The sequence below is a fragment of the Paramisgurnus dabryanus genome, chromosome 1, assembly GCF_030506205.2.
Source record: "Paramisgurnus dabryanus chromosome 1, PD_genome_1.1, whole genome shotgun sequence".
Classification (NCBI taxonomy): Eukaryota; Metazoa; Chordata; class Actinopteri; order Cypriniformes; family Cobitidae; genus Paramisgurnus; species Paramisgurnus dabryanus.
This window is the reverse complement of record NC_133337.1, coordinates 73,648,877-73,666,656: the sequence shown is the minus strand read 5'-3', so window position 1 is coordinate 73,666,656 and position 17,780 is coordinate 73,648,877. Positions and strand designations below refer to the sequence as shown.

At 39.4% G+C, this 17,780-nt stretch overlaps 1 protein-coding gene and 1 long non-coding RNA gene across 7 annotated transcripts in view; one reads left to right on the top strand and one right to left on the bottom strand.

Moving 5' to 3' along the window:
- LOC135734536 (uncharacterized) overlaps positions 1-1,658 on the top strand; it is a 45,369-nt gene extending 43,711 nt beyond the window's left edge. The window contains exons 2-5 of one of the 2 annotated variants that reach the window (XR_010527395.2): positions 309-380; positions 645-708; positions 1,192-1,287; positions 1,365-1,658. This is a non-coding gene — a long non-coding RNA (uncharacterized lncRNA). Of the gene's footprint in view, positions 1-308; positions 381-644; positions 709-1,030; positions 1,091-1,191; positions 1,288-1,364 lie in introns of those variants that run through there. The other variant, XR_010527396.2, reaches the window with a different exon arrangement.
- The window catches only part of LOC135734533 (transient receptor potential cation channel subfamily M member 4-like), a 564,782-nt gene that overhangs the window by 387,085 nt on the left and 159,917 nt on the right, over positions 1-17,780 (bottom strand). The gene's annotated exons all lie outside the window — the stretch shown is intronic.

Below are 17,780 nucleotides of genomic sequence, written 5' to 3'. Positions count from 1 at the left end.
GCTAGCTTCATGCTAATCATGCTAGCATCATGCTAACGTCATGCTGAATCATGCTAATCATGCTAGCATCATATTTCATCATGATAACTTTTTTAAATCATGCTAGCTTCACACTAAAACATGTCAACAGCCAGGTAAACTACTAGACTAAATTTCTTTTACATTTCTGGCAATCAACTTTTTGCATTTTCATGCACTGGTAATTCCTTGGGAATTGCATATCTAGTTAATTTATTTATTATGTCAAGTGAGTACACCACAGTTCTGTAAGTGAAAAATAATTTATATTTGTGTGTTTTCTCTCTCAGTAAGGACTAACGTAAACTGACTGACTGTCTGTCTGTCTGTTCTCAACCAAAGTCATTCAAGACCTGTTAAAGGTAACATTACCACATTTATTAATGTATTTATTATGTTAAGTGAGTATACCACAGTTCTGTAAGTGAAAAATAATTTATATTTGTGTGTTTTCTCTCTCAGTAAGGACTAAGGTTAACTGTCTGTCTGTCTGTTCTCAACCAAAGTCATTAAAGACCTGTTGAAGGTAACATTACCACATTTATTAATGTATTTATTATGTTAAGTGAGTACACCACAGTTCTGTAAGTGAAAAATAATTTATATTTGTGTGTTTTCTCTCTCAGTAAGGACTAAGGTTAACTGAATGTCTGTCTGTTCTCAACCAATGTCATTAAAGACCTGTTGAAGGTAACATTACCACATTTATTAATTTATTTATTATGTCAAGTGAGTACACCACAGTTCTGTAAGTGAAAAATAATTTATATTTGTGTGTTTTCTCTCTCAGTAAGGACTAATGTAAACTGACTGACTGTCTGTCTGTCTGTTCTCAACCAAAGTCATTAAAGACCTGTTAAAGGTAACATTGCCACATTTATTAATGTATTTTTATGTTGTTTGAGTACACCACAGTTCTGTAAGTGAAAAATTTAATTCATATTTGTGTTTTTTTTTCTAAGTTTAGCGCAAACGTTTCCTGCGCAAGTTCTCTCAGTGAGGGGGGAGATTGAGTGACTGACTGACGGTCTACTCGCCACCAAACAGTCATTTACACAGAAACCTTTTAAAGGTAACGTTACCACATTTATTAATTTATTTATTATGTTGTGTGAGTACACCACAGTTTTTTAAGTTGAAAATTAATTCATATTCATGTGTTTTTTCTCACAGTTTAGCACAAAGTTTCCAGCACAAGTTTGGATCTTTACCATTGAGAGTGGCTTACTGTTCTCGACCAACCATCATTCACACGCAAAAACTTTAAAGGTACCACATTTATTTATGTTGTGAGTATACCTCAGTTCTGTCATTGGAAAATGTATTCATATTTTTGTTTCCCACAGATAAGTATGAACGTGCCCAGAGCAGTTTTCGATCTTTACCATTAAGGAGGCTGACTGACTATCCTCTACCACCCGTCATTAACACAACAAAAACTAAAGAAATGTTACTCCATATGGACCTATTCATTTACTCATTATGCTGTGAGTACACCACAGTTTTATCAGTGAAAAATGTATATTTGTGTGTTTTCTCACTGCTTGGCAAGGACAGATGTACCCCTAAAGGTACAATTATGTACTTTCTTTTCTGAGAGTGTGGCTACAGTCAATTAAACTTCCCGGCGATGGACTTTTGCCTTAAACGAGGCCCAGTGAAAGATTTGTAACAATCTCAAAGGAACAGAATCTGAAAGAAAGACTGAAAACAGAGAGACATTGAACTGAAAACATAAAATGCACATTTTATGGGAAACATCCCAAAAAAAAAAAACAATGATACAAATGGACAATATTTAAAGTCAAGGAAATAGGTTTGCAAAGTTGCTTTCTATGCTTTAAACCAGACATGGGGACTTGTGACTTGGACTCGAGTCGCTATTTTTGTGACTTGTGACTTGACTTGACAAAAAATTAAAATACTTGAGACTTGACTCGGACTTGGAAGTTAAAGACTCGGGACTTGACTTGACTTGAGACACGATGACTTGAATGACTTGATTGTTAATCACATCATGTTTTCAGTTTAAATATAAAATATATAAATTATTTTTAAAAAAAAAAGTCGACCCAGCTGGAGCGCAGGCTGAGAATGGTGTTGTCATGAGTGAATCAGGACACTATCATTTGTCATGCCCTCTCGTACGCACACGCACACCACGCCCACTTAGATCAGATATCAACATGTCAGCCGGAGGGGTACCGAGGATCATCGCTTTCAGCTTCAACAAGATGGCAAAAGACGAACAGTGCGTTGCAAGATATGCAACATTAAAATCACAGGCAGCCAGACGGCAACCTCCAATTTCGTTCGACATTTAAAGAGCCATTATGCCCAGTAAGTGCTTGTCAATTTGTTAATATCTGGTTAGTTGGTAGTTAGCTAATGTAATAATAGCTAATGTAGCCCTCATCATACCGTGTTGTGGACAAATGTGGGCAAAATAATTGTGATTTTTTTTTTAAATACTTATTTTTATTTTTGAATACTTATTTTTCAAGTTTGCCACCTGAACACACACACACACAGAGAAAAATTACTTAATTCTACAATGTTAGGGGCGGTTCACATGTCGCGTCTTTTGCGCGCTCAAGTTCGTTATTTCAAATGTAGGCGCGCTAACGGAAGAGGTGCGTCGCGCTCGTTTTTTCTTGGCGGATGTGAGAGAGAGAGAGAGAGAGAGAGAGAGGGGAGAGAAATGTAACAAAGTTTAATGTTGTACGTAAACTGTGTTTGAGAGAGAGGGAGGTGTTCAGAGAGGGGTCTGTTGGATGTTAAGCTGTTATTTGTTTTATGGACTCAATGTGGAAAATTTCAAACACAGTTGGCAGAAGTGAAAAATAAATAATTTATGAAGTAACAATTTTGTTTGATTCCATGATGTATTTTACTGAACATGAGTATTTACAATGCAAATCCAAATTATTGTAATTTACTGATAGTTACTTACTGTATATCTTGTCACTTTATTAATATCAGATTCTGCAGGTAAAATTACAATAATAAGGTGACTTGACTTGGACTGGACTTGACCTACTACAGGACTTGACTTGACATAGCCTGTGACTCGACTTGACTTGCCCAAGAAAAAAAATACTTGAGACTTACTTGAGACTTGAAGGTTCAGACTTGAGACTTACTTGAGACTTGCACATGTGTGACTTGGTCCCATCTCTGCTTTAAACTAAACCACTTTTAATAAGGTAATAACATTGTCAAGTCTGCATAAATATGTTAAAGGTGATAAATTCAACAAACATTCTTATGGATTAGAGAAAAAGTTAAGGTCAATTTGTCTGGATAAATATTAAGGTCTTTTGGGGAAATTCTGAATTTAAAGATGTATTTTGTAGGCCACAATTTGGTAATTGTGTCAATGTTAGTATGTTAACAAAAACATTAAAATAGAAAAAGAAAGACAGAGATTTCAGAATGGTACAGGAAAGATTACAATCAAGAATATGTAAAACTTAGGGAATTATAGACTTAGGAAACTTCAATAGGAAATGCTTTATAACAGGAATTGTGAAGCTTAAGATGTAAAGGTGAGAAGAGAAATGCTATTAGAAAAATACTACAATCATAGAAACATATACAATGAAGCTATATGAAGATCAAACAATTTCTTTTGGAATAATATTTTGGAGTTAGAAAAAGTAAACCTTTAACGGCATTACCATTAGGATGGAAAGAAAATGTACTTAAATATGAATACATGGGAATTTAAAATCCTCATTAAAGGATGAACAAAACAATTAATCATAAAATTATATGTAAATTCTGTTGATAAACCAAATTAGATTAAGGCATGGGATTAAGTTAAATCAGGAATTTAATAAAAGTTTTGTCAGAATAAAAATACAGAATAGATACATTAGGTACAGTACTACAATCAAAAGTGGATTATTAATTATACCAGTAAGGCATTAATATCCTTATGGAACAACTATGCAACCAATAGAATTAGATGACAAAATATACTGAATCAACTTTAATTAGCGCTTAGTAGGAAAAAGAGATGTAGGTGTCTGGTTAAAAAACCAAATGGAAGTTAAAATATCAGGATTATGGAAAACTTGAAATCAACAAGAATGTTATTAGGTCTTACGTTACAAAACAATATTGTATTTACAACTGGGAGATGGGTATTCAAGTACATCTGATGATGATGAGGAATTAGCTTAATGTTTTTTCATGCTTTACTTTTTGTTTTTATTTTCAGTCATTTTGTTTTATTTTATTTTTGGTTTTCTTTACTTATATTTTGTTTCCTTTTAACTTTACAATATATTCTACATAACTGTGACAACCAACAGCAGGTGCAGAACCAATTGCACACATTTTTTAAACTGTTTATAAAGAGGGATTTTAAGTTCTTTTACTTTTACATTCAAAGACAAAACAAGAATGGAAAGATGTTTGCTCTTATTGTCCATAGTTCGAAGTGCAGTGGCATAATTTGGTAATTGGTAATGTACAGTGGCTTTCTTTAGTCACAATATATAGTAATAACTGAGACACTGAGATATGAAACGGCACTCCGGATTAAAATAAATAAACAGGAAACCTGAGGCTAAGGGAGCCTCAGAGCGGGGAATGAAGTAGTTTGTTTTAATCCGAATATGTGTATCAAATACTTTACTATTATGTTTATATGTTTTTCTATAGGGATATAACCAGTTATTTACCATTATGTTTTTATGTTTTTCTATATGGATATAACCAGTTATATGTACACTCAAAAAAATAATATGTTGGATTTAATTAACTTTTTTTTGTCAACAGGTTCCACCTAACAAAGTTTGTTGAATTTATGTAACATTATCTATTTCAGTAAACTTAAGTTTTTTATATAAACGTAATGCAATCTTGTTTAGTTGAATTAAATTAACTACCTTGTTTTTGTTTTAAATATTAACTTAATTAAGTTTTTTTTTTACATTCAACCAAAATAAAAATCAGTTTTTTGCTTTGCATTACTTTATTAAGTGAGTGCATTTCAACAAATTACACATACATACATAACATATTTTTAACAATAATATGTGAAAAATATGTACCCTGTGAACATTGGCTCACTGTTTTCTCTTCTTATCGCAAGTAAAACAATTTTACACATTTTTAATAATAAAAATGTAGGCAAAATCTGAACTCTGTAAACAATGTCTTACTGTTTTCTCTTACTATTTTAGGTAAAAAATATACAATAAATATATTGAATGCATTTAAGAACATATCTTTTACAAATGTCCAACAAGATTTATTTGTTCAAAATCTGTATCTTTAAAACTTCTTTCCATTTTCTTATTAAAAGAAAAATACAATAAAATACAGAAATAAATGGCACATTGCTTAAAATGAAATTAAGTGGCAGAAAAGTCTCTCTTGCAGTCTGTGCCTCTTTAAATTGGGAAAAGTAACAATGCTAAAGATAAATTCTGAAAGAAGTGTAACATGGCAGTACTGGAACAAATGTACTGTAACAGTCAACAGTATACACTGCAAAAAAATGATTTAAGAAAAAAAATTCTTAGTATTTTTGTCTTGTTTTCAGTAAAAATATCAAAAAATTATTAAATTAAGATGCTTTTCTTGATGAGCAAAACGACCCAAGAAAATAACTAGTTTTTAGACCAAAAATATCAAATTAAAGTTATTTTGTGCATAAAAAAAGCAAACAAAAACTGCCAATGGGGTAAGCAAAAAATCTTTAACATTTTTCTTAAACGGTAAATTCAAGAAAAAAAATCTAAAAAAATAGCTTACCCCATTGGCAGTTTTTTTGCTTGTTTTATGCACAAAATAAATTTAATTAGATTTTTTTGATCTAAAAACTAGAGTTATTTTCTTGGATCCTTTTGCTCATCAAGAAAAAGCATCTTAATTTTAAAAAATGTAAATATTTTTACTGAAAACAAGACAAAAATACTAAGAATTTTCTTGAAAATCATTTTTTGCAGTGTAACATTGCAGAAACATAAGTACCATCACTTGATCCTGACCTCAACTTAGTACTTAGAAAAGAAGCTTATTTTTCAGGACATGGACCTTGTTTGACAGCTTGTTGGCATCTAGCTCCATCAAAAGCTTTTGAAATATCTCAAAGTGTACCTCAAATCTTGCGGGTAGGCCAAGTTGAATACATAAATCAGACCAAGCATCATAGAACACGCATGTGCCACATTGTTAAGGTTTTCAAGTATTTTGATGCCTTCAATGATGATGCCAACATCTTGGTAAGGGTCTGTAGCATGTGCCCCTTCAGGGTTGATGACGTAGATCCCAAGGGTGGTGTTGCGCATCATGGTTTGGGCTTCATGTTCAACATCCTAAAAAAACAAATACAAAAAGAAATAATTAAATAAAATCTGGGGGAAAGGGGGAAATTGGTTTTAGAGATATGTTTAACAGGTTAAAATTACCATGTACTCCTTCACAAGGTTTGAGGGGTCTTCGTTCACATAAACAAGTGCTTTTAGGATGCATTCACGTCTTTTTTCGATGGAAACACCCTGAACAGTGTAACAAGAAACCATTATTAGCAGGTTGCTTTTTCACACTTGCAAAAACGATTGCTATATACAAATTATCTGACAATGTTATTTCTATAAGGGTCATCTCTGAAAACAAAAGAAAATGACCCCAAACCAAAAATTTTGTTATAATAAAGATACACAATAATTTTTGATGTCCGAGTTATTCCGACTCTGATGCTTCTGAAAAATATGGTAAAAGGCTATACGCAAGCCTTTACATTAAAACGTTTTACATTACAGAACATATGAAGGGTTCAAATGCAACTTTCTCTTTTCTTTTAAATGAGCATTTTATATCATGCGTTTAGTGTTGGTCTACAAATTGAGATTTCAGACTGTGGTATTTAGCAAGTTTTTAAGCAAAATTATTTGAGTAACGTATACTTCTTGTAAAGAGCATTTACTAAAAATCATAATCTCATTTTGACTGAGATGGGTTTTAAAGGAAAACACCACTGTTTTTCAATATTTTACTATGTTATTAGCTCAACTTAGACAAATTAATACATACCTATCTATTTTTTGCAATGCATGCAACTTAATCTCTGTACAGTGCATTGTGAATGTGTTAGCATTTAGCTTAGCCCCATTTATTCCTTAGGATCCAAACAGGGATGAATTTAGAAGCGACCAAACACTTCCATGTTTTCCCTATTTAAAGACTGTTACGTGAGTAGTTACACGAGTAAGTATGGTGGCACAAAATAAAACGTGGAGATTTTTTTTAAGCGAATAAAAAATGAGAACTATATTATATGGCGGAAGAGGTCTTAAGGGCGATTTATAGTCGTGCGTAGGTCCTACGGCGTAGCTACGGCGTAGGCTATCCGTAGCCTGTGCGTAGCTCTGCGTAGCCTGACGCGCACCTCACAAAATTCCTAACAGTGCGTCGGCTCTACGCGGACCGTAAGCGCTGTGGTTGGTCCACCAAAACCCCTCCCGTCAGGTAAAAAAACTGCGTCATAGGTATTTCCGTTTGAGACGGTGAAAACAAAGATGAGCCAAGTTGAGGAGTGATTTAACTCAAACTGCAACATAAGTCGCTGTTTATTTACTTCCATCATTGCTGGTCTTCTCAAATTATACACAACAAGTTGCTATTTCTTCTTCGTTTGTGGGCTAACTTGCTTAGCTTCTTCTTCTGTGACGACTTCTGCTGCTACTGTGGTTACACGCGTGATTACTGCCAACCAGCGGTTTCGCGTGTCTTTGCACGTCGACGCGGACGGCGACGCACAAGTATAAATGAAAACCGACGCGGAACCTACGCCGTCGCTGCTTCCCCCATAGGACCTACGCACGACTATAAATCGCCCTTTAGTTTGCAGCACTTCGACCTCTGGAGCAGTAACATCATCACTTTGACTACTCCCCCTCTCATTCAAACTCAGTGAGAGGGGGAGTGATGATGTTACTGTGTGCTGAAGTCGAAGTGCTGCAAACTAGGAGCTCTTCCGCCATATAATATAGTTCTCATTTTTTATTCGCTTAAAAAAATCTCCACGTTTTATTTTGTGCCACATTTATTTTATTTTACTTACCATGCTAACACATTCACAATGCACTGTACAGAGATTAAGTTGCACGAATTGCAAAAAGATATATTGTGTTTTTCTTTAAAGACTTATGCATCTGAACTGATCGGATATGCCACGCGTTAGATGCATTTCACTGAAGAAAGATATTCAGCCATTATTTATCCTACTGCAACCATTATTAACTTCAGTGTTCTAATTAAGAGGAAAAAAAACAAGAGGTATCATAACATGAGGCTTAGTGCATAATAACTGAAAGCTTATATTTGGGAGAAATATTGCCAGATTTAAAATGATGAGTTTAGAGAGCATACCTGATCCAAAACTGACATGATGTTGTTGATCTTCTGTCCTGCTGCTCCTCCTTTCTTTCTGAAAACACTGATAAGCTGAGTTGAGAAATGATCGAGCTGACCCATGAATTTGAACACCAAAGGGATTGTTGTAATCCTACTGAATTCTGCAGAAACCTAATACCAGTTTTAAAAGAACAAATCAAAATAGTTAGTGATATGTGTGACATTCCTTACAAGTATAATACAACAACACTTAAGAGTATGTCTTTACAAACACTTACAGATCACATACAAAATTTACCTCTCGTTCAGTACTCATTTAATGAAGGAATGTCAGTGGCAGCACAAACATGACAATTTATGTGGTTGCTTCTCACTGCTCGCATCTGCTTAAGTGGGACCGCAGTGCATTCCATATTTTAAAAGTGCATGGGCAGTCAGTATATGCACATGGATATGCTTGTCTGGGGCCATAGTGTCCATGTACTAACCTGAAGTGTTTTAAAAGCGTTGATCTGGATGTGTGAAATGAGCCACAATCTCTGCACAGCCACTTGTGGGACTTCTGAGGCATAACTTCCAAACTCTGTTAAGCGGAAAAGGATGTTAGTCACCAATTAAATTGAATAAAATACAACTACATGTATATAAAAAATATAATTAAACACTACCAACTGCTAAACTGTAGTATAAATGTTTTGGATGACCTTACCAACAAGTTACTTAACTAATGGGCAACTTATTTAAGTGTTAAATGTGTATTTAAGTGTTAAATGTGTTTAGTTCTATGATTCGAAATCAAATAGAAATGCAAAGACCACAATTTAAAAGAATTATTGAGAAACTAATACTAAACCATGGGACAAAATGAATTTATTTGCACACACCTTCATACATTGTGAAAATGCTCCTAATTAGCAATTTAATACAAGTATTTGTCTTTTTATGGGAGAATTTAAATTAAATCAAAGTGCAAAACGTGGAAAATATTACTTAGGAATTAAAAAGCAATGCAGAGTGACTAATAATAATCTGAAAACGAAGTCAATTACACACGTGTAATATATCTGGTAATTAAGTGGTCTGTAATCTGTAATTCACAATTCTAATCTATTGATGATCTCAATATAATTGCAAATAAGTAAAATATCTCACCTGTGTCTCCACATAAAGACAGAACTTTCTCCGTTTTCTCCGCTTGTAAAGTAATTTTGTTTATAAGACGTTAATGCAGAAAATGGCCGACCGTAATCAGAAGAGTGAACCATGTGCGTTCTATCTGCGCATGCGCTTGTGCAGCGCCACCTGCTGATCAAAGTGCGGTACTGCAGAACCAACACAACTTTATTTCATTCATTTAATGTAAGTAAACTATGTAAATTTGAAAATTACTTTTTCTAATTTTGTCCAAACTAAGATTTTAATTTAAAAGCACAAACTTAAGTATATTATATAATTCAAACGCATTTAAATTCTTTGATCCAACAACAGCTGTGTTTCATTTTTTTGAGTGTATCACATAGTGAACCATTGTGTTTGTAGGAAAATTACCAGCATGCATTGCAGTTTGTTCAAAAAGTACATGCTGAAGGTCACTACATGGCGTGGGTAGGAACAAAGGACCTACAGTCCCGGGAATGAGATGACCATGTTTTTCTATATGATATAAACCATATGTTGCTTCATGTTACAAACCCTTGTGTATAGAAGCATATGCTAAGGTCAATGTAAAGCTCATGGATTGCGTGCGAAGACAGCCTTAAATACTGTGGTACAAGGAAAAGTTTTTCAGTGAGTCTTGGCGTTTGTGCCGGACTGCTCGGCTTTTATTAGTCCGGATAATAAAAGTCTATCTCTTGAAATCAAAACCTAAGACTGAAGATGGTTTCATTTGAGAAAAGGAAAACCACAACATTATGCAATGTATATGTATGTGTCAGGACTGGTAAGCCAACTCAGATGCCTTATACCGGAAAGGGCAAAGTCGGCTCTACTTCCTGAGGAGGTTACGGTCATTCAATATCTGTCGCAAATTACTGTTTTACCAGTCTGTCATTTCCAGTGCTTTGTTTTATGTTGTGGTGTGCTGGGGTGGCAGTATTAAGAAGAGAGATGCTAAGCGACTTAATAGACTGGTAAAGAAGGCAGGCGCTGCAGTTGGCATTGAGTTGGAGTCACTCACTACCATTGCAGAGAAACGGACTAGTAGCAGGATGCTCGCGATCATGGATAATGATCACCACCCACTACACAGCACGTTTAGTAAACAGAGAAGCATGTTTAGTGGACTCTTAAGCAGGAGCCTATGTCTCTAACGGTGCACTCACATTATCCAAACCAAACCATGCCCCAGAGCGATTGTCCCCCCACCCATACTCCCCCAGAAGCGCGCACTCACACTGTACTTTTATCGATCCAAGCCCAGGCGCGCTTTCATCATTAGGATGCGATTGTTTTGAAAAAATCAGGAAGTAAAGCGCTCTCTAAACACTGGAACCCATCTTAATGTTTAGTCTGTGTTTTTTGTTCGGAGTTGTTCGTTGCGCGATTACACACAGCCCTTTCACATGCCATCATATTGCTTAGTTGATCTGTCACGTGTGCAGCTTGGACATTCACGTAATGCTGCTGTGTGCATCAACAGGTTTTTACGGAGGCTGATGAAGGTGAGTGGTCGCGCTGTGCCTTCAGCACTCGAGCCCAAGTAAACCGCGCTCCAGCCCTCCTCTGCAACCTGGCCAAGGCGCAATTAACCATACCGTGCCTGGGCGCGGTAGAGCGATCACACTAGTCAAACAAACCAGGGTTTGGGAGTTAAACGCGCCAGAGCGCTGTTTGGTTTGGATAGTGTGAGTACACGCAAAATTCTATTTTTGTAGTATTATGCCTGTTATGTTGGCGATTGTATGCCCTCCTATACTATCAGGACTGGACTAGCCTTTCATATGTATGTGTACATAATACACATAATATAGATTGATGTTGTTTTATATTTTATTTATTTGCCCTACAGGATGCCCTAAATTTTCTTCGGGAAAAATTAAGTATCAATCAATCAATCAATCTCTATATCTATATACATATATATGTATATATGTGTGATATATCGGACGTGTAATGATTCAAAAAAATGATGGTAAATGATGGCTCAACCCGTAAGTACTCTTCAGAGTAAGGTGGTGTTTATTTATACGTGCACCAAAGTATTCCAGCAGTGAGGTATATATATACAGTGACTCAAAAAGAATAACCCAAAGTACCAAAACAATGATGACAAAAATAATAAACAAAATAAACTAAGGTAAAAACGCTATTCACTGTACAAATATATTTACAGTCACTCTCAGTATCCACTATATACAGGTAGGTTTTGCTCACGGCACCGCAGTAGCACGCTCGCTCGACTTGGTAAACAAGCCCTTTACTGGAGTCTGGCTGCAGCTTATAAAGGCCAGACTCCGCCCCTTTTTCGGGCTACCTCATTATAGCCCAGGTAGGTATTACATTTCCTTCATCTTCCACTTTTAGATCACTTAATAATAACATAATACCAACATAATAATAACAACATAACAACAAAACAAACCCCTGATCATAAATAATGATCAAAACAATAATAACATAACAATTATTGTTCTCTCTTCCAAATCTCAATTTCTGGGCACCCCTACACAAAAACACAAATGGTTTCACCGGGTTCTGGCTCACTGCGCCGGCGCGGCGCTGACTGATGACGTCATAAGCGATCGCCTTCCCATGGCTCGAGTTCGCCCGTCTAGCTGCCAGCAACCCGATTACACCAACAAACAATACAATAATTCACAATAAAACAAGACAAATAGATGAAGGGTATGTGTGATTTATCCAGTATAAACAACAGAGGGGAAGTATGAATGTTGGATGAAAACTGAACACTACTGGGAATGCGTGTGCACCCGCAACTCCAAGAGCGGCATCTACGGGTAAGTAAGGGTATGTGTGTGTGTGTGTGTGTGGATGTGTGTGCCTATGTGTGCCAGTGCTGTCGCTTGCAGCGGTGAAGGACGTGAGGGATCTCACTACTTCACATTATTTCCCCCCTCTCCAGGCCGCGTACTGTCTGAGAACCTAGACAGGTAGTCGGCCACAAGGTTTCTCCTTCCAGGGCAATGTCGGATTTGGAAGGTGTATGGTTGGAGGGCTAGGTACCATCGGGTAATCCATGCATTGTGGTCTTTCATGGTGTGGATCCAGGTGAGTGCCCAATGGTCTGTCTCCATATCGAATTCCCGGCCCAGGAGGTAGTAATGTAGGCTTTCCAGTGCCCACTTTATGGCGAGACACTCCTTCTCAATGGTGGAGTACCTGGTTTCTCTAGGCAGCAGCTTCCTGCTCAGGTAAACCACAGGTTTCTCTGCTCCAGTAGGCCCTTGGGCCAATACCGCACCAATTCCCTTGTCCGATGCATCCACCTGCACTAGAAATCGCTGATTAAAATTAGGGCTCTGCAACACCAGCTCAGAGCACATCTTCTCTTTCAAGGCACTGAATGCCCCATCGCAGGCCTCGATCCACTCCACCGGGTTCTTCCCTGCTTTTGTAAGTAAGTCCGTTAATGGTGCTGCCAGAGTAGCAAAGTCTGGGATGAATCGGCGGTACCAGCCCACGAGCCCAAGAAAGGATCGAACCTCCTTCTTCGTCCTAGGCCTAGGACTACGCCGTATTGCTTCTACCTTGCATACCTGTGGTCGCAGTTCACCATTGCCCAGATGATACCCTAAATAGTTGGTCTCCCGCCTTGCCCACTTGCACTTAGTGACGTTTAAGGACAGCCCCGCTGCGTGGATTTTCTCCAGGGTCTGTCTCAGATGGTCCAGGTGCTCCGTCCAGCTGTGGCTGTAGATGACCACGTCGTCCAAGTAGGCAGCCGCCCATGCTTCACAGCCCTGGAGAACTCGGTCCATCAGACGTTGAAAAGTGGCTAGCGCCCCATGCAGGCCAAAGGGGAGGACTGTGAAATGGTACAGTCCAGTAGGTGTTCGGAAGGCAGTAATGGGTCTGGAACTTGGATCAAGGGGCACCTGCCAGTACCCCTTACACAGGTCCAGTGTGGTGATGTAGCGTGCCTGTCCTATCTGTTCCAACAGATCGTCAATCCTGGGCATAGGGTAGGCATCAAACTTTGACTGAGCATTTACCTTACGGAAGTCGACACAGACACGCAATGATCCATCCTTCTTTGGCACAATGACCAGTGGGCTGCTCCACTCACTTGTCGATGCTTCAATGACACCTAACTCCTTCATCATTTCGACTTCTTTCTTTAAGGGGTTTAGCAGCCTTTCTGGAATCCGATAAGGTCGTTGTCTGGATGGTGTAGTGTTCGTGAGGTGGATGGTGTGCTGCACAAGCTCCGTTCGTCCAGGCCTTGCTTGAAACAATGACGGGAACTTGTCCAGAAGATCTTGTAATTCAGTCTGCATTGGTCCTTCCAAATGGTTTAAAGTTACCACTGCCGGGTCTCGCTGTGGCCTCATGTCTGGTACAGCTTCCTCCTCCTCTTCTTTCACACTTCTTACCATCAGTGATGTAACTGGGGGTTTTACCTCCTTCCACTCTTTTAGGAGATTCACATGGTAGGTCTGGTGTGATCGTCTTTTGTCAGGGTGAAGTACCTCATATGTTACAGGCCCCATCTTCCTCACAATGGTGTATGGTCCTTGCCACTTGGCGAGAAGCTTGTTCGTCGAAGTCGGTAACAACAGCAACACCTTTTGTCCAGGTTGGAACTGACGCATCCTGGGCTGCTGGTCATACCACCGTTTCTGGGCTGCTTGTGCTTCCTGAAGATTCTCTCTGGCTTGTTCTCCATACTTTTCTAGCCGATCCCTCATCTCCAGGATGAACCGCACAATGCTTCTCTCTTCCGAATCAGCTGTAGACTTTGTCCAGGCTTTTTTTAGGATGTCCAGTGGTCCTTGAACTTGCCAGCCATACAGTAGTTCGAATGGTGAAAAGCCAGTTGAAGCTTGAGGTACTTCCCTGTAAGCAAATAGAACAAAGGGTAGCCACTTATCCCAGTCACGACCTGTGTCTGCTACGAACTTCCGTAACATGTTCTTCATCGTCTGGTTAAAGCGTTCCACCAGTCCATCTGTCTGTGGGTGATAGGGACTGGTCCTTATCGCCGTGATGCCCAACTGCCGATGTAGCTGTTTCATCAGGCTAGAGGTGAAATTCGTCCCTTGGTCCGTGAGGATCTCGTCTGGGATGCCTACCCTGGAAAACAGCTGGGTGAGAGAATGTATAATTTTTGGTGTGGTGATGGTGCGGAGTGGGAAGGCTTCGGGGTAACGTGTGGCATAGTCACAGATGACCAGAATGTACCTATGTCCTGCACTGCTTTTCTCCAGTGGTCCCACAATGTCCATGGCAATGCGGCGGAAAGGGGTGGTTATGATAGGTAATGGGTGTAAGGGGGCTTTACCCCGCTGATGCCCAGCACTGGTCTTTTGGCAAATGGAACATGTAGTGCAATATGTTTGAACATCAGTGTACATGGTAGGCCAGTAAAAGCGTGAACTAATGCGAGTGTATGTCTTTTGCTGTGCCAGATGTCCTGCCCATGGAATGGTATGTGCAAGCTGTAAGACAAGAGGTCTACAACACAATGGTAACACCAGACGTAAAACATCATTAGTTTGAACATACAAAATATCATCATGAATGACACATTCATCTTCACCCACACTAGGCTTTTGTTGCCCTTCAGCTTTTGCAAACAGTGATTTTAAGGTCACATCTTCCCTTTGTAGCTTAGCTATGTTTTCTGGAACCTGCCAATCAGTAACATTAAGTCCCTCGGTATTAGGTTTGGGGACTGGGGTACCCAGACATTTCAACATTCGTCGCTGCCGACGTGTTTTTCTTGGGCCTTTGGTCCCACCCTGCAACAGACTACCATCCAAGTCTGGCAGTGGTTGCAGACCTGCCTTAGCTTGGGCCCTGGTTAATACAGAAAATGAACCAACTGGTGGCATAGCATTCACAATCATATCATCAGTGTCCCGGTTTCCCTGATCAACAACCATTTCACTTAAAATTGGGAGGTCTCTCCCCAAAATCATGTCTGCTGGTAAGGTTGTAACTACTGCTACATTCATCAGATACATTTGCTCTTGTACCCCCACTAATACTTCTGCTTTGGGATACCTCTTTACATCCCCATGAACACATTGTACATCAGTGGTATTAGCATAGTCAACATTTGAAACATGGCATGATTTAATCAATGAAAGTGCACTACCAGTGTCCAGCATTGCTTTCAATGAATGTCCATTTACTGTAATGTCCAAAAGCATGTTGTTATTTTGACTCATATCAGTGTCTATTTCAGTGTTCTCCTCTCTGGGAGCATAACAAAACCCTGTTAGCTTTGATTTACGTGCCGGGCACACCGCAGCTTTGTGCCCCGGCTGCTGACATGAGAAGCAAATCAGTTTTTGTGATGTTACAGTCTTAGGTTCAAGTGATGTTACAGTCTTAGGTTCAGTCTGCAGCTTATCAGAGTATGAGAAACGTGCTTTACCTTTAGCTGGTTGGGTGCGTGGGCCAGAGTGATGGGCATTCATGTACTGCTGCGCCAACTTTCGTGTTCCTTCAACCAGGTACGGCTGTCATAAGGAAGTACTCGAAGCAGCTGCTCCAAGATGATCAGCTCACCGACTTCCTCTGGCGTATGCAGATCTGGGCGTACCCATCGGTTGTAAAGATTCCGCAGACGATGATAGGTTTCTGCTGGAGACTCACCCTCTGGTACCGTTGTTGCCCGGAACCGTTGCCGATACGTTTCTGCTGAGATGTTGAATTTTTCCAGCAATGCATCCTTCAGGTGATCATAGTCATCCGCGAGGTCCTCATCCATAGCGAGGTAAGCCTCAAGTGCCTGACCTGTCAGTAATGGCACCAGCCGACAACTCCACTCCTCTCTAGGCCACTGCCATGTTCGGGCCAGTCGCTCAAATCGCCGCAGATAGCTCTCGATGTCGTCCCCTGGCTGTAGGGCAGGCACCGGTGTCTCCGTTCTGCGTATAGGCGAGCTTGGCTGTGGGTGTGGTCTGGTTGCATTTGCGGATACTCTCCGAAATCCAGGGGTCGGTAGATCCATCCGCAAACTCCCACCATCACTCGGGGATAGGGCTGTTATGACTGTATGCTGGATGCTCTCTCGAAGCCCCTGTAGCTCTGACACATACCTTTCCTCCCTGGCTTGCTGTGCGTCGAGGAATTCCCTCATCAGACCCGCCAGGCTTGCTGTGAAAGGGCCGCGGGACTCGCTGGGTTTGCTAGGCGCTCCAGGGAGCTCAGCTATTGACCCCTCTGAGGCCTCTTCTCCCCCTGACGTCATGCTGTCCCAAGCTTTGTCCTCCTTAGCCTCCGTTCTTGCGTGTGAACGCAGACCCGGCCTCTTTCCCTTTGGTGCTTTCTTATGGGTAGCCATCCCACTTCTGACACCAAATGTGATATATCGGACGTGTAATGATTCAAAAAAATGATGGTAAATGATGGCTCAACCCGTAAGTACTCTTCAGAGTAAGGTGGTGTTTATTTATACGTGCACCAAAGTATTCCAGCAGTGAGGTATATATATACAGTGACTCAAAAAGAATAACCCAAAGTACCAAAACAATGATGACAAAAATAATAAACAAAATAAACTTAGGTAAAAACGCTATTCACTGTACAAATATATTTACAGTCACTCTCAGTATCCACTATATACAGGTAGGTTTTGCTCACGGCACCGCAGTAGCACGCTCGCTCGACTTGGTAAACAAGCCCTGTACTGGAGTCTGGCTGCAGCTTATAAAGGCCAGACTCCGCCCCTTTTTCGGGCTACCTCATTATAGCCCAGGTAGGTATTACATTTCCTTCATCTTCCACTTTTAGATCACTTAATAATAACATAATACCAACATAATAATAACATAACAACAAAACAAACCCCTGATCATAAATAATGATCAAAACAATAATAACATAACAATTATTGTTCTCTCTTCCAAATCTCAATTTCTGGGCACCCCTACACAAAAACACAAATGGTTTCACCGGGTTCTGGCTCACTGTGCCAGCGCGGCGCTGACTGATGACGTCATAAGCGATCGCCTTCCCATGGCTCGAGTTCGCCCGTCTAGCTGCCAGCAACCCGATTACACCAACAAACAATACAATAATTCACAATAAAACAAGACAAATAGACGAAGGGTATGTGTGATTTATCCAGTATAAACAACAGAGGGGAAGTATGAATGTTGGATGAAAACTGAACACTACTGGGAATGCGTGTGCACCCGCAACTCCAAGAGCGGCATCTACGGGTAAGTAAGGGTATGTGTGTGTGTGTGTGTGTG